Genomic DNA, 22,959 nt, shown 5'->3' on the forward strand with positions numbered 1-22,959 from the left:
ATCACTAGCTAACTTATACTATTTCATTACACTAACATTAATAGCCTTGCTATATGACTCATACCATTCCGTTATCTCCCTACTACCATTTCAGCCAAGTAGATTGTTTTTCTTGTCTTTATTATATTGATACATTGTTTAGATTAGGTTGTAATGTTGTTATACACACTGTTTCTTTTTACTGACATACTCTGCAGCCGCTCTGTTGATCAGATACACTACCCGCACTCGTTACACACAGTAGAATTGTTTCATTCATTCCATTGGTTGCATCAGACAACCAATGAGATTGTAGCTTGGCGAACTCGCGCGCAAATCACCTCACTGAGATCAGCTGTTAGCGGGGAAAGATCTATATTAACAGGGCGTTTGCAGAGAGTAAAACAGTTCTCTTTGATAAAGGGCAGAAGCCTGAAACGCGTTAGAGATTTTACTTGTCCACTAACATGATGTTGATCATGCAATAAAGGATTTTTACTTACTCTGGTGTATAGCCCCTGCATTTGCTTCGCTGTGCTCCGCTTACCTCCTGCAGGATTTTTCTATTTGCCCTATAATATTCAGCTGTTTAATATTAGAATTGCATGGACAAAGAGGTATATGACAAATCCTGCCATGTTCTAGTAAAATGTATGTGATAAATTAGTACAGACCATTTTCTAGCAGCACAGCAATCTAGTGACCATATACCTATAACACCTTTACCCCCAGCCAATAGAAGAGGAGCCTACCAACAGGTTTCTATGTCTTTGTGTTGCTGTAGGTGATGCTCAGTGGTTCGCTTACCTTATTCCTCAGGGTGCTGGACATTGTGCAGGGCTGGTATGGTGAGCAATAAGTAGAGGGCGCCAGGAACTTTTCTTTTAGATGGTTTATTTGAGATGGGTAAACGTTCATTAGACATCAACAGTACTGGTTTTCAGTTACAGCATAGCTTCTTGTTATATCATAAACACATAAACCAGGATTTCCTCAACCATGTAATTTGTAAGCATGGCAACTCTTTGTTAAGTCTTCCCCCTGTTAGAGTCTTCCCTAATAATTCCCCAGCAACTCCTCCAGGTCTCCTTAATGAGTACCTGTAATGAGGGACCCACTGTTCTTCTGTGGTAAGTGACCGTTTCCTGAATGTGTATAGGGCCCCTTACACTGAGATACTTTCCCTAACTACATAACAAGAAATACATGTGCTTACTCTTAATTAAAGAAATTAACCTAACTGTTGAGATTCCCCTCACGTGGGTCCACTAAGATCTGAGGGTGCACAGTTCCCTCCCTAACTTATATAACCCAAGTGACATAACTATCCTTACCCTTGTAACTGGTCAGAATAAGGGTGGGCTTAGCCTATGAAGAGTCACCCTAGATCAAGCGACAATTCCAGCATGCTCTAGAAACAAGGAGTGGCCAAGCACTTGTCTTTGTGACTTGTAACGTTAAATAAGTCATGTGAAACCTGCAACATTATCTAGGGGCCTGTAACCCCTTAAGTCCATGTAGGAAACAGGAACCCATTAAAATTATTTAGCACACCTCCAAGGGTGCTCTATACCTTTGAAAATAAGTGACGCAGACAGTTTGTGAAAGTAGGGGGCTGGAAGAATGTCTCTTTGAATATGACATTTTATATATTTGTATTTCCCCGTAGAAATATGTGGGATAGGAGTAAAAGAGAAGCTTAACTGACAGGAAGTTGCCTAAATTGTATGGTTTTAGGCCAGAGTCATCAAACTTACAACAATGTCATGTCTAAAGTAATTCATCCCCAACTCTGTAAAAATGCACTGGGTGCTATATAAAAACTGCTATAGATATTTGATAATTTACTCCACCAATAAATATGAGTTGATTACCAATAGTGACCCAATGAAAGAGGGGAACCCAATATAATTCTACCATAGAGTGATTACGAATCATATGGCAGTGGCCCGAAACGCCATATGGTATCTTTATCTAAAAATGATAGCAGGCTTAATCCAGATCTTTATTAAAAAAAAAAACACAACAGATACAAGTAACATGCTAATGACTACCAGCTTTCATCCCCCAGGTTTAAAGAAAGGATTACAGAGAAGCTATCTACTAAGAATAAGACGTATCACTTCAAATGCCAAACTATATGATCTAAGAGCAAATTAAATGATTGTGAGGTTTGTGGACAGAGTATAATAAATATGAATTACTTAAACAAAAAACACTCGTAAAAAAAATTAAACGATAACATTTATTAAGGCCTAAAACAGAGAATAATAAGAAAGAGCAAAGGATTCCTTTTATCACATCCTTTTACAATAACTAATTAAATATAAGAAAAACAGTGTTAAAATACTGGCCCCTTATGCAAAGAGATCCACACAATGGAAAGTGTTTTCAAGAACGCCCCCTGTTTTCATACGGCAGGGGACAAAATGTAAGTAATGCACTGATTAAAGGAGACATTAAAAACAGAAAAGTAATTACACCACCAAAATGTAAAGGGCCATTCCCATGTTTACAATGTGGCAACTGCATTGGTATTATGAAAGGATATGTACTGTAGTTGTACTGTACATCCCTCTATAGGTCATAAAATTCCATTCAAATTATTTTCCATGTGATACAATTTGTGTAATATATTTATTAAAATGCCCAGGTGGCTTATATTATGTAGGACAAACTAAAAGACCAGTTAAACAATGTATACTTGAACATAAAAGTAATATTAAGACATATAATCTAAAGAATTAAAAAAGAAACAGCCCCCGATTGGTAAACATTTTTATTTGGCAAGATATAATGTGGCACAACTACAATGAATGATCCTAGAATATATATCTTTACCAGATAGAGGAGGAAATAAAGAAAAAAAATCCTCCTACAAAGAGAATTATACTGGGTAATCCTATTAGATACAGTATCTCCAAAAGGATTGAATGAAGAAAATTATAGATATTTTCTGAAATGAAAAATCATAAACATAGTTAAATACTGTATGAATATACTTCTTGCCGCTGCCACATGTAAACATGGAAATAGCTTTAATAACTGAAATAAGCTAATTGTGCTCTCTGTCCAGATGCTCTCTCTCAATTAGTTCTACTACATTTATGTATATATGAACATGATGTTAACAAAGGATATGTGCATCTACGTAAATAAAATACATATTGTGAATATGTTGTTTTTGAACTTACTAATATGTAATTTTCGTAATCATGTATTTACATTAGGAATTATATAATGAGAAAAAGGTATTTATACTTGCTTGAATACATAATTTAGTGACTTAGTCACTTACATTTTTGTATTTTTATAATTGGACATTTAAAATGGCCGCACCCCTCCTTGATTTTAACACTTTGCCGACTGTATGTATCCGTATGAATAATATACTCTACTATTAGGAGTAAAATTTGTACAAAAGACATTTAAAACCTATGTACAACATATAGAATTATATAAAATGTGTACATATTTTACTTTTGTGGTTTATATCTATGTATGTATGTGATTCTCAAATGTCGCAGTGGAAAGGGTTAATGTAGCAGGTATATAAGGAAATTCTACTGATGAGCTTATACCTGATGAAGGGTGGGCGTGTCCTCCCCGAAAAATTGTATTAGATACTTGAAGTCCCTGCACAGACGCTGAATAAAATATACAGTATGTATCAATCTAAAATGTGGTAACATTGCCCTGTTGCAGCCATTTTCTTTACTCTACAGCAGGCCTGCACAACTCCAGTTCTCGAGGCCGCAAACAGGCAAGGTTTTCAGGATATCCATACTTCAGCACAGCTGGCTCAATTAATGGCTCAATCATACTGAGCCACTAATTAACCCAGCTGTGCTGAAGTAGGGATATCCTGAAAACCTGGCCTGTTTACGGCCCTCGAGGACTGGAGTTGTGCAGGCCTGCTCTACAGCCTTATTAGCCATCTTTGGATAATAGGGTTGTTAACTATTCCTATAGCGGGTGGGTAGGTGCCCCTTGTAGGGCAGGTTGGGCCCCCGGGGAAAGGTGATAGTAGTTAACCCCTTGTTATCCGTCGTAGTTAGTCAAGGGGATAGGTAGTGTAGTTTAAGGAAGGTTTTAACCCCTTAATGGCCAGATAGTCATTGGGTTGCTAATGACTTGCTGGTAACTTGGGCTACTAATGATTAATGTATTGCAACATGTTTAGATTATGCATTTTTATCACCAGGTTGGTATAGCTGTTCTTGCCAACATATATATAATGACCATTATATGCATGGGAAAGACAGGCCCAGCACCAGCCTGCAGCAGGCCCAGCACCAGCCTGCAGTAGGTGATAACATTTTGGCACAAACCTTTACCGTCAGGTATCAGATTTTGATGACTTGCATCAATATGAGTACACTTGTGTAATGCTCAATGTAATGCTCGGTTGTGATATAGTATATTTACCGTGTATGTTAAAAATCGGTGTTATTTTAAGCGATAAGTTAATTTGTCTGCTAAAAATAGCACATACTGTACTGTATTATTTTGCAGTTAATTTAAAACCAGAGACAGCACATAAAACACAGACAAAGCTCAGTTTTAGCACATCCAGTGAAAATCATACACGGTACAGTGCCTAAATATATATGTATAAATATCTATTAAGTAAAATGGTCTTTACTTGGTCTTTACTTAATAGATATTTATACATATATATTTAGGCACTGTACCGTGTATGATTTTCACTGGTTGTGCTAAAACTGAGCTTTGTCTGTGTTTTATGTGCTGTCTCTGGTTTTAAATATATATTGCCATGCTCAGTAGCACTCCTCTGTTACATTCATATGCTTATATATATGTTGTGGTTATTTTGGGGGTTCAATAGGAGCTTGTTAGGTGTCCCGTATATTTTATTTTGCAGTTAACATCAATTTTTTTAGTGACTTTGAACCTAGGCCTTAGTCCTTTGTTGGATGTTTTGGTAAAAGCAAGTGTATTTGGATCACAAAATCATTATTTGAATTTCCATCAAATATGTATGTCCATATGTTTTACTAAAACATCAAGTTATACTGAAATGAAATCCCCCTATGTCTTGAAACTACAGTTTGATACTGCATTCAATACCATATATATATTTAGGCTCTCCTGTAACTAATAGATTTACCCAAATTCCTGGCACTATACAGTGTAACTATGGTATAGTATTGGTTTCATAGCCATTTCTGATAAAAATAACTATTTCTTCTTTTTTTTCTTTTCGTTTTACTTTTTATGTGAAGTGAATTGGAAACTATTGCTGTGGCAGGATTACTCAACTTGAAAATGAGTCCTGCTGATTCATCAGTACAATAATTAACAAGTAGCCATCCATTATTAAAAAGATAAAACAGGTCGTGCTGTGCTGTATTTGTTCTAAGACAGGTTTCTATTTAAAATTGAAATAATTAGATTTTTGTTTCATTAATAACCAGTTCATTGATGTAAAAAAAAAAAAAAAATCCCGGATCTGAAAATAACCCTTAATTATGAGGTTTTTAAAAACTAAAGAGTTTTTATAGTGTGACAGTGAGGGGGTAACCAGGCCATCAATAAAGGTATTATGTCCGGCTGGTTACCTCTGAGCCATATTTTGGGGTTTAGAGTGTCAGCTCTTGGACCCATTTGTTGTACATGAAATGTATGTGATTGTGCGACAATAAAAATGTATATGTGTTTTACCTTTCCAGGGGTGCCAGCAAGTAGAGATTGCTAGGATATGAATTTCAGGCCAGATTTTGCGGAGAAAGTCTTATCAGATCGTGCCTAGATAGTCAGGGTCCAGAATTGCTGGGCGCCTCAATAATGTACCCGGGAGTCCGGTCGGGCAGCCCAGATACATATAGGCACAAGGCTCCGGTCAAAATGCTTTCGCGACTCACCGCTAGGACTCCCTGCTTCAGCACAGACCAGAAAGGCATAGGGGTGTAAAGTATCTCCAGAATGGTACCAGGGTGCCCCCAGTAACAGGGGGATCCCCAGTTCAATGCCCTGTTACCCAGAACCAGTATAGAGGTTCTGGGGATATTCCAAATGTATATGAGGTTGGGATGGTTTTTAAGAAACTTAAGTCCAGTTTTCAGTGTATAAAGAAAACAGCCGTGAGAATGAACCTGCGCGTTTTTTCATTCTACCCAAACAACTTAGAAAAAATATGTGAAAAGTATATTTTATTACATGGTGTTTTAATGGTACAGTATATATGCTTGTGCATGATATTATGAGCTGGGGACTTCCAGGTCCATGATTCCGAGAGACCATGTGGCTACCAAGCTTGGTGCCACCTTGTCTGCTTGGGTCCCGGACATGAAAGCCTCAGAGATTGCCAAGGTGTGAAAGCCATTTGGGCAGCGGAGTTAACCTCTACTACTCACGTCCTCAGATGAATAGGTAATTGGACTACCATTTGCCCAGCCCAGACTTTGATTAGCCTAACTCCATGGGTGGCTTCTGACTGACAAGTGGCAGAGGTGCCAGGTTGGCACATGCCCTTGTCAGATTCCGAATCCGAGCTTGTCCGGCTTAGATATACTGGCAGGGCTCTGATAGGCTGGTAGGATTCTTCCCATGCTTGAATTGGCGGGAGTATTTCAGGAATGAACTCTGAAATACTATAAGAAACCCTCAGCCAATCCGTTCGCAAGATTCTAATCACCAACACAGCAGCGGCAAATTCAAAATCACCAAAAAAGATGCTCTTGGAGAAATAGTAGCAAGCTGGCTTCAGAAATTTCAAGGCAAGAAAATCCCACTTTTCGGGGCCATGTTCTGAGAATAGAACGTAGTGGTCGCGTCTGGGATTTCATGCCGAAAAGAGTACCAGGACGTTTGGTACTATCGCCTGGTCAAAGGATTTCGGCATATCCAGAGCGGGTACAGCGGTGGCGTGAGGAACTTCATGCTGATTTGAGTTCCACGACATTTCGGGACAAGTCTCGGTCAACCTAAAGACTTTGTTTTACTTCTTATTTAACCTAGGAAAGTCGAGTTTTGTAGCCCAGACCCCCAGTGAGTGTGTTTTCTTCTGTATTTTGTAATTCACTGTGTGTATGTCTGTTTCTATAGAATAAATGACAATGTGTTTTACTAACTTGTATTGCTCAGTGAATGATTCCGGTAAAAATGTGTAAATACCTGGTCTTCCGTGACATATGGAATAACTTAACTTGTGAGAAACACATCAATATGTATAGGTGTGTAGCTGGAAGTGCAGCCAAAGAATGTCAGAGGAAATGCATTATGAAGATTCTACCCTCAAGTCAACTTAGAAAAATGTGCACTGTCCGTACTGATACTGAAGTTGGACCACTGCATAGTGTGTGCATGGAAACAGTAACAAAAATAATAAAGAATGAATAATAACCTAAACATCCTCTCAGGGCTGGCTTGGATGTTTGCAGGGCTCGGTGCAGGTACATGTGCAGGGCCTCAGCTCTTACCTTCTCTGGTGGAATCGCTTAAGAGTCCCGTAATCAAGGCTCTGTGATGGCAAATGGCATCGCATTGCGATGACAACATGAGGTAATGAGATGGCGTTGCGCCATGTGGTATCACATTGTCATAGCAACGTAACGCCGCATGACATCCCTTTGTGATGGCAACACGACAACATTTGACATCGAGGAGCCATGATGACAGGGCATGAGGAGCTATCACTGGAGAAGGTAAGAGAGTTAAAGAGGCCTCACACGCTCACACGGAAATCAGTTTAATTGTAGTGGGGGGAGAGCGTGGGGTCTCTGTATGCATGGTGCTCAGTGCACAGGCACTTTTTTAGTCTTCTTATTGTTGCTACTAAAATGTCAAATTGCATATAATCCGGTTGAAACTGTAGACCAATTATCAAATTTCTAACTTTTGTAGAACCACTGGCACGCAAATGTTTTCATACTGTTTGCAGATGTTTTCAGACATATTGAGACTTTGATTTCACTATTTTCTTACTCTGGCAAGATTTGTCATCATCACCCTGTTCTAAATGTAAGGTAAATGCAAGTTAAATGTGCTGAGGATTTTGGCATCTAAAATTCCTAATGGTGAAGGATGAGAAAGCAAAGACAAGCATGAGCCACTAAGATTGACTACCCATTCATCTTCAAAATCAGTTCCACCTCCAATAATACTGTAGTATTATTTCAAAATCATGAAATGCTTCTAGTATGAGAGAACAGTCAGGGTAAGAGGTGCATTAGTATATGTATTAATTTGAGTATGCATTTTCATTTAGTTATTTTATCTGATACTGTATGATTAACCTTAACTATAACTGTATACCCCATGGAAAGTGTAGATAAAAACTGTGTACAGTATGAATGTATTATATGTAGCCCCTCCCCCCCCCCCTTCCTGGCTGTAGAAGATAAGATGTACATAAATCTGTCTTTGCTTGCAGACAGGGTTTCTACCTGCTTCAGTGTAGCTCAGTCAGTTTTTGCCTTTCATCTTAGGGCTTCTCTGGTGGATCCAAGCCAGGCTTGTAGTGAGGAATAAAATAAGTAGAAAAGGCACCAGGAACTTTTAACAGGATGCTTGCTTTATTGAGTGTTCGACAACAGCATGGGTTTTCAGCATCTCCTTCAGGCAGCAGTTCCCCCTTTGCCTGCAGTTCCTCCAAGTACCCAACATAACCCTGGATAGGAGTTGAGTAGGGTCACCCACAGATCCTTACTTAAACCTGGGCTATAGCCCTGCTCCCTGCAGCATGGTAACCTTGGTGCCTACGCCTTGCACCTAGGACTCTCTGAACCCAGCACAGAAAAGAACCCCCTCTCTAGGGTGGATCCCCAACTTATATACCTAGGGGGTGTAAACCTTTCCCCCTCTCAGTCTCTGGGTAAAACAGGCTGTAGCAAATCTGTCATCCCACTGTCACATGACTTACTAGATCTCTCCAGGCCCTGCCACACAAGCATGTGTCTGGATATTGCAACAATATAACTTGTCTCTGGGACTGCTCACATGCAGAATGTGTGCAAGTATTTTAACCCCAACACTGCCAGGAGCTGCCATAGCCTACATGCTAAAAGAGGCCTGATTTTAGCAAGGGGATATAGCTATAGTTATAGCTATATATATTTCCATGGCTGGTCCAGACTATTTTTCTACCTTCTTGTCACGTACTTTCTGATAGCTACAGATAGTGGCAGCTTATCGTATGGGTGTATATATATTGTGACAGGGTCATTGACTCTGTATATGTTAGTAGGAGATGGCAGTATGCATGCTTTCCAGTAGTCGAGGGGTTGAGGCAGTGTTGAGAACCTTTCGGGAGGCGGGTTTTACAGCCAACCCAGCAAATGTTCAGTCGGCCTAGCAGAAGCAAAATATCTTGACTATGTTGTGGGAAGGGGGACAGTAAAACCTCAGCTCAATAAAGTTGAAGCCACTGAGAATTGGCCCCATCCCCTTAAAAAAAACAGGTTAGGACATTTCTAGGCATTGTAGGCTACTACAGGTGATTTATACCCCATTTTGCAACCCGGGCTGCACAGCTTTCAGATTTAGTAAAGGCAAAGGCACCTGATGTTGTAAAATGGAACAGTGGTGCGGAGACCGCATTTTTAGACCTATGTACAGTGCTCTGTAGTCACCCAGTCTTAGTAGCCCCGGATTTTACGAAGGAGTTTTTTCTGCAGATGGACGCCTCCGAAGTAGATCTCGGAGCAGTACTGTCCCAGTTTGTAGGAGAAGAGGAATATCCGGTCCTCTATTTAAGTCGCAAATTGTGTCCCCGCAAACAAAGATATGACACAGTAGAAAAAGAGTGTTTGGCCGTAAAGTGGGCAACAGACACGTTGAAGTACACTGGCGACACACTTTATTCGAGCTCGGCTAGTCCCACGAATTCGGGTATACCCGGGTGTATTGAGGTTTGTGACTGTTTTCTGCCCGAGTGCATTGGGTTATTTTCCAGGCAGGGATTGAAGCATTTTATTCCCGCTGGCTGCAATACTGCACAGTATATATATATATATACTGCATTACAATTCATGAATTTATGCCATCTGGTAGACACGCGAAGCATTGCAGCCTATTAAATCCTAATCATTATTTAACAGGTCAGCCGCCCGTCAGCCAGGCATGAACCCAGGCTGGGAAGGCAAACGCAACGGGGCTTGTCAGAGGTGAGGAGCGGCGCTTTTCAGGTATCTGCCAGGTACATACTGGGTATTTGCTCGAATAAAGTGTGTCGGTGCAGTATTACCTTTTAGGCAGGTCTTTTACGCTCATTACAGATCACGCACCCCTACAGTGGATGCATAGAAATAAAGAAAAGAACTCGAGAGTTACCCGTTGGTTTCTGTCGTTGCAACCTTTCAACTTCACAGTCCAACATCGGCCAGGAATACTGCACGGTAATGCTGATGCACTCTCTAGGGTGCACAGTCTCAGTGCATGGGCCGCTCCACTCAGTAACGTTACGCTGGGAAGGGGGATATGTGACAGGGTCATTGTATATGTTAGTAGGAGATGGCAGTATGCATGCTTTCCAGTAGACGAGGGGTTAACCCAGCTTGTTAAGCAGTCCACAGGTGATTCAAATTAAACTAGTTCACCTGCTATAAAACAGGAAGAGGAAATGCCTCTCGGGCGGCAGTCTCTCTCTGAGGTACAGAGAGAAGACAGAGGAGTGTTGACAGACAGTCACAGGCTGCTCAGATTGATCCTGTCCCAAGGGGGAATAAAGCTCCCAGGTAAGGAGCAACTGGTATTGTTGAACATTGTTGGGCTGGACTAGGTTAGCTAGCCAGCCAGGTAGTTAGCATGCACTTTTGTTTAATCAGTGCCCCGACCGGGGTCAGGTTTTTGTTTATGTTTCCATTTAAAGGGACAGAGTACCCATTGTTTTAGTTACCCTTTTTTGGATAAATAAATCCACCAGCACTATTTCACCAGAAAAGTCGTGTTGTCTCCTCACTTACCACGGCCATCCTGTAAAAAACAAAAAAAAATACAGGTGCGCTCCTAGTGTATTAAAGTATAAAAATAATTTATAGGACTGTAAAATATAAAAACGCACTCACAAACAGAGCTATAATACAAGCATGTATGAGTTCTACTCAATTGCCAGAATGCTGCATGGGTCAATAACGGAAACTTCACAGATGGTAAGGTGCCTCCTTCACTGCATGCGGTAATCCAACAGGGGTGTCTTGGTACTCTGTATGCCGGAACATGTGATCACTATGTGTCCCATAGAAAACCTTTCTCCGGTTCCAACTCCTTGTATTGGCAACGGTATACACACAGGCTCACAGTATGAATCCAGAATGGCAAACCACTCTCTGCAGCCTGGAAATTAGCTCTCTGTTAAGTGTGCTATAAAATCAGCTGCTACAGTACTGTACATTCGCCGCTCCAGGAAATGCCCTAGGCATTTAGTCACAAATGACTTTGTCAGGGGTTAATCCTATTGGTCAACCAGCTACAATTTATATCCAATCATTAAGTTTGAACAGCCAATGCTGATGGTGGCATATAATACACACATACAGTACTACACATTATAGTTAACCCTGTTAACTGTTGGACAGTAACATATAGAAGACATAACATGCCTAATACAAAATATAAAACAATCATGAATAGAGAAGCATCAATAAGAGAAACACAAAAAAGAGGGAATAGTAGATAATTGTGCAATATTAATGGACTCATATTTATGCACCCTACCCTATAATAGTAAATAAAAGATACAATTAATATGGTATAAATGAAAAATATATAAAATATATCAAATCACATACTAATCACAATGACGAAACTGATAGTTGTATATAACGCAACTAATAATTATACATGACACATAAAGAATAATATGTATAATTATATTATATAAATATGTTATAAACAACTTAAAAGAAATCTATACTAAATAATGACCAACATGCTATGAAGAACATAGGTATAAATTAGTTTATACGAACCTCAATAATAGGCATAAGAAAAAGGATGCAATAATAATTAAAGCACAAATGCATCAGGGACTGGGGGAGCAAAGAAGAAGAGAGAAGAAGCCAAAAAACTGAGACCGATGGAGGCCACAATATATTGTGCAATTGAAATGAAGTGTGTGTGTGTGAGTGTGTGTGTGTGTGTGTGTGTGTGTGTGTGTGTGTGTGTGTGTGTGTGTGTGTGTGTGTGTGTGTGTGTGTGTGTGTGTGTGTGTGTGTGTGTGTAACTATATATAACTATTATTAATAAAAAATAAAATTGTATAAAGTGTTGTGATTATAATTTATCAACAAATATGAATGGATTAAGTATATATATTTATATGAACCATGTGAAATTTATAATATATGTAATAATAATAAAAATACATTGGGGCATAAATAAAAAAACATTGGCGCATTATTCGGAATGATCCGATTATTGGACCACTGGTACAGTACCTTCAAAAGCACCAATTGTTTTCAGAAAAACTAGATCTTTAAAAAACATTTTAGCCCCTAGTAGGCTTAAAAGTTCCAAAGGATCACGGAATACTATCACCTTAAACCAAAAAATATGAAAGGTAAGGGTAATTTTTCATGTGGAAGAAGTCGCTGCATGCAGACATGCAGACAAATTAACAAGACAGATAAATGTACATCCTTTACAAATGGTACAACATATGGAGTCAACAATTATATTGATTGTCTAAGTACATTTGTAGTGTACCTCGTATCTTGCCAATGCGGCCTACAATATATCAGGCGTACATCTAGAGCATTGAGCACCAGATTCCTTGAACATAGGAGGAATGTGATACAAGGTTTTAATATGCATAGTCTATCCTGACATTACAGCACCACACATGACAAAAACCCTTGCAGTCTGTCCATTATGGGTATTGAATCCATAACTTCAGCCTGCAACCCTTTCTAGGACATATCCACCCCCTACCCCAGTGCTCTTCTCATCCTGGTGTGAATCATTCTCCATAAATGCTTGAATAAACTCATCTGTGATCCTCCCCAGTAGAGAACAACTGAGACTGAGACATCAATGCTTCTTTTTCTGGCGTTTGTACAGAACAGCTATATTAGAAGCATTGAGTAATGTCTTTGGGGACTGGGGTGTATTCCTCTCTAATGACTCACAAAATTTCAGTGCCTGTTAGTGTTCAGCTTTTCCCACATACACAAACAGTAGAACTAGCACTAATAATATCAAATACTGCTCTGCCACTAATTTGTTGTGTTTGTGTGTGTGCAATGGGTTAAACATATCTGGCTGCCAAGTTACCCAACTCACCTCCCTGCAGGGCACTATGATTCAGCACTCACACTCTCCAAACCATTGAAATACACACCAATTATGCTGTCACAAGCAGGATTAATTTAAGGTTTTATCACAAGGGGACCTGGTTTCTCAGAAAAAGAATATATTGGAAATATCAGTTATTTTGATAGATTATAAATTGTGTTACATACATCTGTTGTCTCATTAAGCAATTCACATAGGAATAGTCATTTACAAGGACTTTTAGGCATACTGTAAGTAGCTCAATCCACAAATACGGCTGGGAATTTAATATAGAACTCTAAACAAATTTGGTTTAAGAAAACATAAAGCCTACATAAAGCCTACAGCAAGTCACTAGATACAGCATAGTGGCCATTTTATTTCTTCCCTCCGCCGTGAACTCAAGCTGCTTCAGTGGCTTGGGTGTTCTTGCTTGAGACTGTCCTTCCAAAGTCAAACAAGTCCTGTTACTGCTCCCAAGGATCTTCAGCCTGATGGCCAGGAAGTTCCAAGGGTTTCTTGATGCCAGCCTATATCTGGGTTCTGGATGTCATCCTCTTCCTTTCTTCGGCCAGAAGGCCCACAAGAAAGTCCAAGACTTTGTTTTTTGGCCAGAGCCTACTCACCCAGGTCGTTATATCTCCAGAGAGACGGTGACTAGCCGTACATAACTGCATCTCCTCGGCACACACAAACAGAAATAAGTGCTATGTGTAAAGTGGATGCAATGCTACAGTGACCATAGCAGGACACCAAGTGCTGCGTGTCTTTGCTGGAGCACCCCGGCCAAAAGGCCAGTCAGGTACAAAAATATTCAGCTTCCTCCCAGCCAAAAGGTCAGGGGAAGTGCTAGTGCAGGAAACGTAAAAGTTTCACCCAATCAGTCCCTGCAGGTGCCAGGTGCTCTAGTGATGCCAGTACAACATCCCAACTCGAAGGTGTTGCAATCTGGACCTCGGCCAGGTTTCCAAGGCCTGGGGTGCTCCAGACTATAAAAAAGCTTGAGCTTCTTTGTGTCCGCCTTCTCAGCCATGGCCATCAATTCAAGTGCATTCCACGAAGGTCCGTCCTTCACAGGACAGACCCTATAATCGATCTTAGCCAAAAGGCAGAGAAGCTAGTGGCTTTTGGCCATTTGCAAATACCATAAGAGCTTGGCTTGAATGATGCTCAATCAGATTTGTGTGTATTCAATAGATTGTGAAGCTTTATTAACCTTGTTGTGAAAAATTCATTTAAATGAGATTAAATTATTCCCAAGCCAGGTGTTCACAGCTTTACAGCATACTGAATCAAGGTATTTGCCATGTACAGTATAGGGATGGAGACTAGACAGTATGCATACTACTGTCGTACTGCAGGAGTTCAAGCACTATTTGCTAAGTACTCATCTGTAGTCCAAACCATGTAAACAGCTTAAGATGTGACTTGTTTCTGGTTGTGCAATTCTTTTTGATATGCAAATGTTATATGCAAATGAAGCAAACCACAAAATGACATGTTCAGGGACTATTCATTATGGTGCAACATTGGGTATTTAAGCAAATGGCTTTAGTCTTAAATTTAGCTTACTCTTAAAATGATCAAACTTTTAAACATGAAATAATGGGTCACCTTGAAGAGTTGTGTATAAAATTAATGTTGGGATAAGTGGTGATATTCTAGGCAACATTCCTATTGATTCCTATGGAAACTCTATGTTTGCATGTTTTAGGTAAGTAGTCCTAATTTTTTTCACCTCTATCACATATAAAGACCAGAACAATGATGCCATATACTTCAAGGTGCCCTATAAGTAGAGATGTGTGACATTTTACAAAGTTTGCAAACAAGGGGACATTTTCCCTGGTTTCGCACAACTATTATGTGAAAATCTGCAAAGTTCTGAATTTGACATTGCCATGCATTAAAAGTCAATGCGTAAGTCACATAAACCAAAATTAGGGTCCCATGACCCTTTATATACTGCAATTTTCTCAAGATTAAAATGAAAAATTGCAACATTTTGGCGACATTGGCAAACATTTTGAGCAGTGTTAAAAATCATAACAGTTTTGTGAAAACGTTAAATTTAAGATGGAATCACAAAAGGTTTTGCAAAGCACATTTGAGAACGTTAGCACATCGCTATCTCCATTGAAACAAATGGTAACGCTCATAATTTTCTTAAGTCGTGTTAATGGGAGAAATAACATCTGCCTCATTTGTAAGAAAGTAGGTGTGCCTAAAAGGGGATACAATTCTCATGAAGATATTTCCTTTTCTATTGTAAACTTTATATACAGCAGATTTCTTACTGTACCTGTATCCATTTGCTATTTTGGTATCTAAATTACCTAACTCATTTTTAACATATGACGTGTTATAACACTAAAGCCCAGTAATTGTAATGCTAACCTACATTAATGTTAGTTTAATAATGATGATTATCCACAAAAGGGAATAACATCATGTTAACCTAGTTTTACTTCTTAGGGTTAAATGTGTTTGGCCGTTCATGCTAATGATGTGCAAAAGAGGCATTCTACCTAACATCACATATCTGCTAGATCTTACATAGAAGTGCTGTTAATCCAATGCAGACCCTGAAATGGGGCTTTTACTGGAGCAGCGTTGGGAGGGGGGTGGGAGGGAGAGAGTCCTATTTTAGTATTGTAACTAGTGCCTTATATACCTCCCCAAACACTCTTTTATACAATAACGGGAGAGATATCTGTGAACAAACCTGAAATAGATCAGGAATACATGGAAAATATGCTAATTAGGATATGCAAACTACAGTATATTCAATTAATTGAAATTGGCATATCTCGAAGACGTTTCTCTAACACACTCGATATCTCTCTCCAGCAAAATTCCTATTTCATGGGCTTGGTCGAAGTAACATCCACTTTAGGTTAAACACGCTTAATGCCACATTATTGCCAGCGAACGCAGTGCTGTGCTAAGTTAACATGACTAAGAATATGGTAATAACATATACAACAGCAGCTGTTTTTGCTTGTATTATCTTTTTTATATGCGTTAAACTCTGTGAAAATAACGTCTTACGGTTTTATGTAATGTCACGTTATTTGCCCTGATTTTACAGAGCTTAGTGAACAGTATCTGAACCTGAGGGAAAATCTAAATAAATCTACACTAGTTATCTACAAACTCAAATATGACCAAGGTCCTGAATGTGAAATTGTCTTTCGACATGCAGGATCTTGATTCAAATTAGGACTTAAAGATTTTAAAAGTTCACTTGGTTTGTATTGAAAAGCAAAGCAAGAAACAGATTTTACCCCCAGTGCTGTAAGACCTGAAATGCATTCTACAGTACATCCTCCAAAACTGAGAAGTTGAAATGTATAGGAGTTTTGTAGTAGGACAATATTTATCATCCACAAGTGTTTGCTACACAGCTACAAGGCTCTGAGCTAATTTTGCTTTCTGTCTTTCCCAGGATCTCTTATTTTTCTAAATATATGCAATTACCATCTTCATTCAATTGTCAACAAGCTGCTGCATACATTTCTAATGGCTTTTTTGAAATCTTTTTAAAAAGGTGTGATCTTTTAAACCAAGAGAATGATTATCAATGCAAAGTAGCTCCCCTTTTTTCCACAGCAAATTCTTTTAGGGTCAGTCTTGCCTCTAATCTCTTAGTGAAAGAGAACAATAAACGGATTGTTGGAGATGGAATGCAGTCAGTTCCTAGGAGATTTACATTTTAACATTTTTCTTTACTCTAAATAATCATGTATTTTTTGCTCACACAGTCCAAGTAACAATAATAGCCAATGCACTGTATTTGTTGATACTAAAAGAAATTAGATCTACTGTATGAGCTTCTAGAATTGTTTCTTTTTTTTTATAGAGAAGCTGTGAAAAAAATTACACTTTTCTAATGTTGGACTTTTTTATGCTACTTCACTTACTTATTTAAAGAGGCAATCCAAGCAGCTTAAAAAAATCATTTTTTTTGTTTGAATATATGCAGCCTTTGTTTATCTTTATTGAACTACTGTCCCGGCACAGCTTATTCTAACTAAAGACGCGAGCTGGCCGGGACAGCAGCGGGCTAGCAGCGGGTCTATTCTCCGGTTTGAAACCGGAGTTTCCCGCGCTTTCCCGCGCTTCAATAGATAAGCGCTATGGCGCTTACTATTGAAAGCGCCCGAGGCGCAGGAAAAACTGGCCGAAACCCGGCCAGGTTTCAGCCGGAGACAGCCGCGCGGCGCACGCGTTTTTTTTAAAACGCGGCGCAGGCCGAGTTGGAATAAACTCTGTCGCCACTGTAATTACCTAAGCTACAGATTGACTCATTCTCCCATGATCGATCAGCAAACTCCTGTGTTCCAGGGTACACTAAATGGCTACCTTTCCGTTTCAAGTCAATCCTTCAGTAAATGTAACTCAACAGGTACAATGTATTCTTATTTTACTAAGATAAGATCATCTATTGTTACAGTTTGCAGCTCAAACTGCTGGGAATATTGGCAACAAATAATGACAAACAGGAAAGTGTTACAAAGAATTTGCACTGCTTGGGAGGTGTGCTAAACATGCTATAGACATCAAGGGATGCTCAGTATATTAAAACTCATTAAAATTAAGTATTATCTAATACTATGGAACTGATTTATTAAAATAAAATAAAAAACACATGTAGGATATTGTTTGGACTGCTCCTTTAAAGTACTATACTACTGCACTATAATTGTGTCTATCTATATATATATATCTAGATATATATATATGTAGCCCTGGTTCCTAGCGAACACAGACCACTACCAAATGCTGTATAACCTGTAGGCTCACAGGGCCTAAGCCTCTGCCACGGAGAGCCTGGGGCACGCGCAATACTTGATACTTGGTGCTGCGCCTCCACCTGCAACAGCTTCCGCCAGAGGGGAAGTGGGTCTTCGCAGGACCTTATGTACATCAACACACACACAAAGTAATATAACCAACCAATAACTTTAAAAGCATGAATAATATGGCGTAACCTCACTCATCCTTTATCATCAACCGGTGTCCCTCTTTGAGGCAGACACTATACACTGCGTCTCGCAGGATGCTCACTACCATCCTTCACCGGGTGATCCCACCCCACGTCCAGTTCCCTAGTCCAATATTCCCCCCACCCTCAAGGAAAACAGTGAGTCTATATATGTGTGTGACTGCGCAGCCACTGTGTCCTGAATAACTGGTGATACCGTTGGTGCACTTGTAGTTTACCTGTCGGGCACTCCAGTACCCGGTCCTGCAACAGTCTTCACAAAGGATCGATGTGGGCCTAGATGACGTCACCCGTAGGTGTCCGGGAGATCCCACCCAGACGCGCAGCAACATGGCCGCGGGGTCTGAGCCCAGACCTCCCGCTGACTTGGAAATGTCCCGAAAGTGATCACACACAAAGTAAGGGGAACCGGAACCTATCTATGGTCAGTCCCTAGCTCAGCTTCACACTACTGGGGCTCAGGGTCAAACTGGGCCTGGGGTATAAGGCCTAGGTATGGGGCGGAATGCCTCCTTACACCGGAGCTCCTTCTCCTTCCTCGTACTGCTAGCTCTGACTCACGTGCGCGCCCCACCACCCATTTTCCTCCCTTCCTCGCATCTCATTGGTCCTCATGCGTCACGAGGGTCCGCGGGGCTGCTGGGACCCGTAGTTCTCTGGCCTCCCTCCTATCAGATCTCTCCTCCTTCGCGGGCTTTGCCATTATGCCCGCGCATGCGCAACCTCCTGTCGAGTCGGGCCTGCGCCTGCGCCCACCTTCAACATGGCGGCTCCCTCTATCGCGGAACCTCCGATATCGGAGCGTTCCCTACTGCGGCACTCTCCCACCCCACAACAACAGATGTCGGGCAAAGGGGGTCCCGGCTACATCTATATATTGTGACAGAGTCACTGACTCAGTAAGCTGGAATGGAGGATGTGTGTACTTTCCAGCACTAAACCAGTTAACCTACAGTTGGAGATCTGCATACACCTGCAGCCTAATTAAGCAGGAGTCCTGAGAGACTGCAGGTTTAAAAAGCAGGAAGTTGCTCACACAAGGTGAGCTTGTTTTTCCACGTGAGGGTGGAGAGATTTCTCCCGGCTACGAAGCCGTAGCTGCTGCTGCTGCTCTGGTCCCCCCGTCCTGCGAGGAGCTTTGCTGCTGGGACCAGCTGGGACCCCAACCCAGGGTAAAGATACAGATTGCTGCGAGGATGGACACAGCTTGCTCCCCGGAACCGTGTTCCTGTTTGCTGTTGGAGCTGCATTACTGTAAGGAATCCGCTCCGCGGTTTACTGGTTGCCTTACCTTGCAGACTTGTGCAGTCCTGGAGCACCTCTCCTGATGTTTGCTGCAGCCTGGATTCACTCACCAAAGCAATACACACGCCCTCTGGTATCTATTGCAGCTGTGCAGCCTATCACTGCAACATAGACTTGCATTCACTCATTTGGAGCAGTACCTTCACACCCCCGCCGGGGATTGGCCCGCTGGCCTTTAAGTATTGCTTTCCCATAATGCTCCTTGCCGAGCATAGTCCTAACTGGATGTCGACTGTTTTGCCACAAGCCCTCGCTTGTTCTCCTATGCTGATACCAGGTTCCGCCCTGCGTCCTTCAGCTTCCTTCAAGCCGCTTGTTCTCCGATGCTGATACCAGGTTCCGCCCTGCGTCCTTCAGCTCCCTTCAAGCCGCTTGTTCTCCTATGCTGATACGGAGGTTCCGCCCTGCGTCCTTCAGCTTCCTTCAAGCTCCCGCTTGTTCTCCTGCGCTGAAGCAAAGGTATCCCCTATGTCTTCAGCTTCCTGCTTTCCTGCACTGAGGCAAAGGTATCCCCCGCGCCCTTCAGTCTCCTGATTCCTGCACTGTAGCGGAGGTTTCCCTGTGGATCTTCAGCTTCCTGGTTCCTGGGGCCTACTCTTTCCCTAATCTAGAGAGGCCGTGTCCTGGTTCCTGCGCTGTTACAGAGGATTCCCCAGCCGCTCAGGACTCTTGCGCTGTAGCACTGGTTCACCCGTGCAGCAAGCGGTGTGCTACGCTGGTCTACTTACCATCTCCTGTGACCAGCACCATGGGCCATGGTCGTCGCTCGCGCAGAGCCCAACCCCGCGCTCCTAAGCTGAAGCGGGGCTCTCCTGACTACATGTTGCCAAACTCTTGCTTGAACAATGTTTATCCTGATATCTCCAGCCCTGACCCTGGCTTGTACAATGACGACGCTGTCTTCTCCTATCCTGATCCTGCGATGTACGACAACGAACTGCGCAATCCGGATCAGTCTGCGCGGTCTCAGGTCGGTGCTTTTACAACCCCACCTCAGCCTCGCGGTCCGGTCCTGGTTTGTGGCGAGCAGAACCCTGACAGTATGCTCGGCCGCACAAACTCGGACCGCCCTGTGGTGAGGGTTGGTAAGTTTCTGTCTGAAAGCCTGTCCCAGCCTGTAAACCAGTCCCAGTGTGAATACCAATTTCTATGTGAGATAATACCCCTGATTGAAGATCTGATTGTGTTTGTAGGTTTAACCCCTTTGCAAAACAAATGCCGTAATGATCTCATGATGAAGGTTTACCGCCTCCGGGACTTAAAACAATCGCTGGCCGCTTGTATTTGCTTTCCTGGTTACCCTTTAACTTGGGAAAATGTGTACCCTTTAGAATTGGACGACGCCCAAAAGGAACTCTCTTCCCTGGCCTTGTCTTTAGACATTTATTTAGCAAAAGAGGACCCTCTCCTCATGTTGGCTGATGCCCAAAAAACACTCTATATCCTTTCCATGACATTGGACATTTGCATAAAGGAACAGGATCCTCCCCTCGCCAGCTTCGCTGCCGCTTGGCTGTATCCCTGGTCTACCACGGATCCTTGCCCTGAGTGTATGCCCGGGTTACCTGACACCAATGATATGTTTTCGTTAACCCCTGCCGATCAGTCCTGTGAGGTCCCCCTGGAGAATACATATGTTGCTCTACCCAGCCCTAATGTTCTTGTATCAGAGAATAAGTTCATTAGTTCTCCTATTTCTAGCTCAGAAGTCCTTTCTCTAGGTCTTGAGGGTTTTCCAGCTTTAACCCCTGCCGAGCAGTCCTGTGAGGTTCCCCTGGAGAATACATATGTTTCACTAGCCAACACTAAGGTTCTACTATCAGAGAATAAGTCCCTTTGTTCCCCTATTTCTAAATCCGAATCTGTCACTCCAGCTCTTGAGGGTTTTCCAGCTTTAAACTCTGCTAGGCAGTCCTGTGCGTTTTCCCCGTCAGAGAAAGAATCCCTAAGTTCTGTTCCCAGGGTAATTTCTGTATTAACCCCTGAGGGGCAGCTCTCTGAGTTTCCTTTGGTAAATCCCTGTTCTCTGTCAGCCATGGTCACGCCCCTAGCTTCAGAGGAGAGATTCCTGGTCTGTCCTAATACATAGAGATTACCTATGTTTTACTCTCAGGCATTGTCTGCATTAACCCCTGTAAATTCTTGCTGCCTCCAAGTTAATGCCTTCATTTTAGCCTCAGAGAATGAGTCCACAAGTCAGACAGCAGAGGTTGCATTGAGGGATTCCCATAACCGTACGGAGTCTCTAGAGATTCTTTGCTATAAATCCCCTGCTTCAGCTCAAGTTTCCGCAGTTTCGTCTCCGGAGACTTCGGCTAAAGTTCTGGTTCCTGATAAATGTATTCAGGAGTCAGGTTTTTCCCTAAGCTTGCTCGCAGAGTTCCTTCTCCCGGGTGTTTCGCTGAACCAGCCTGTCGCCCACATAGCGGTGATCCCTGCTTCAGCGCATAGTTCCCACATTATGGAGTCTGCAGTAATTTCTGGTTTCCCAGACATTCCTTACCAAATACCTACTTCAGAGACCAGTACAGTTATGATTCACCCCCGTGTACTGTCTGAGTTCTCCTCCTCTTTAAGCTTAGGGTTAAAAGCATACAGTAGTCTGTATGTCCCTCCTGGGGTTCATATTATGTTCCCAGGAATGTTTGCTGACGCACGGTTTTCTCCCCAAAGTGACGCTTTTTCATATAGATTAGTAAAAAGCTTGCACACTGTTTTCCTTTTCGCTGAATTGTGTCTTACTAGTTTTGAGACTCTGAGAGGTAATGATTCTCCTTCTGATTCTGAAGCTCTTCCTACAAGGAGTATACTGATTGGGGGTTCCCCTGTTTTCTCTGTCCAGGCTAATTCTCCAGGGATCAGCATATCTGTGGTCACTCCCTTAGTACTGTCTGAGGTCACCATGCATATATTACAAGTCCTGGAGTTTAAATCTGAGCTGTTTATCTGTCCTGCCTTTGCTGAAACCCAGTCCCTCAGTACTGTGTCTAAATATGCCCCAGCAAACATGGGGTTACTCTGGGAAGAAATTAAAACTCCTGTCTTAAAGGGTATTTTTTCTCACATGTCCAGCAAATCTAGAACCTCAGTAATTGTTTCTAAGTCACTTATCAATACATTTGATTTTTTCTCTAATCAAACCCAGACACCCTCACTATCGGTTAGGAGTCCTGTGATCAGAGATTTTGCACTAGAAAACACACCAATTCATGTTTTTGTCAGGTTAGGTACCCCTGTGGTTAGGGCCATTGCAGTTTCGGAAAAGACTCTTTGTACTCCTAAGGTGCCTGTCATTAAGAGTTTTCATAGTTCATACTTGCTGCTTGTTGATTCTCAGGGCCCTGTCACTGAGGTACAGACTTCAGCTTCTGATGTTAGCTTCCCTCCCACCACTACCCTGGCTCTGCCTTTTTCTCAAGCTACTGATTTGAAGA

Source organism: Ascaphus truei, chromosome 1, assembly GCF_040206685.1.
Source record: "Ascaphus truei isolate aAscTru1 chromosome 1, aAscTru1.hap1, whole genome shotgun sequence".
NCBI lineage: Eukaryota > Metazoa > Chordata > Amphibia > Anura > Ascaphidae > Ascaphus > Ascaphus truei.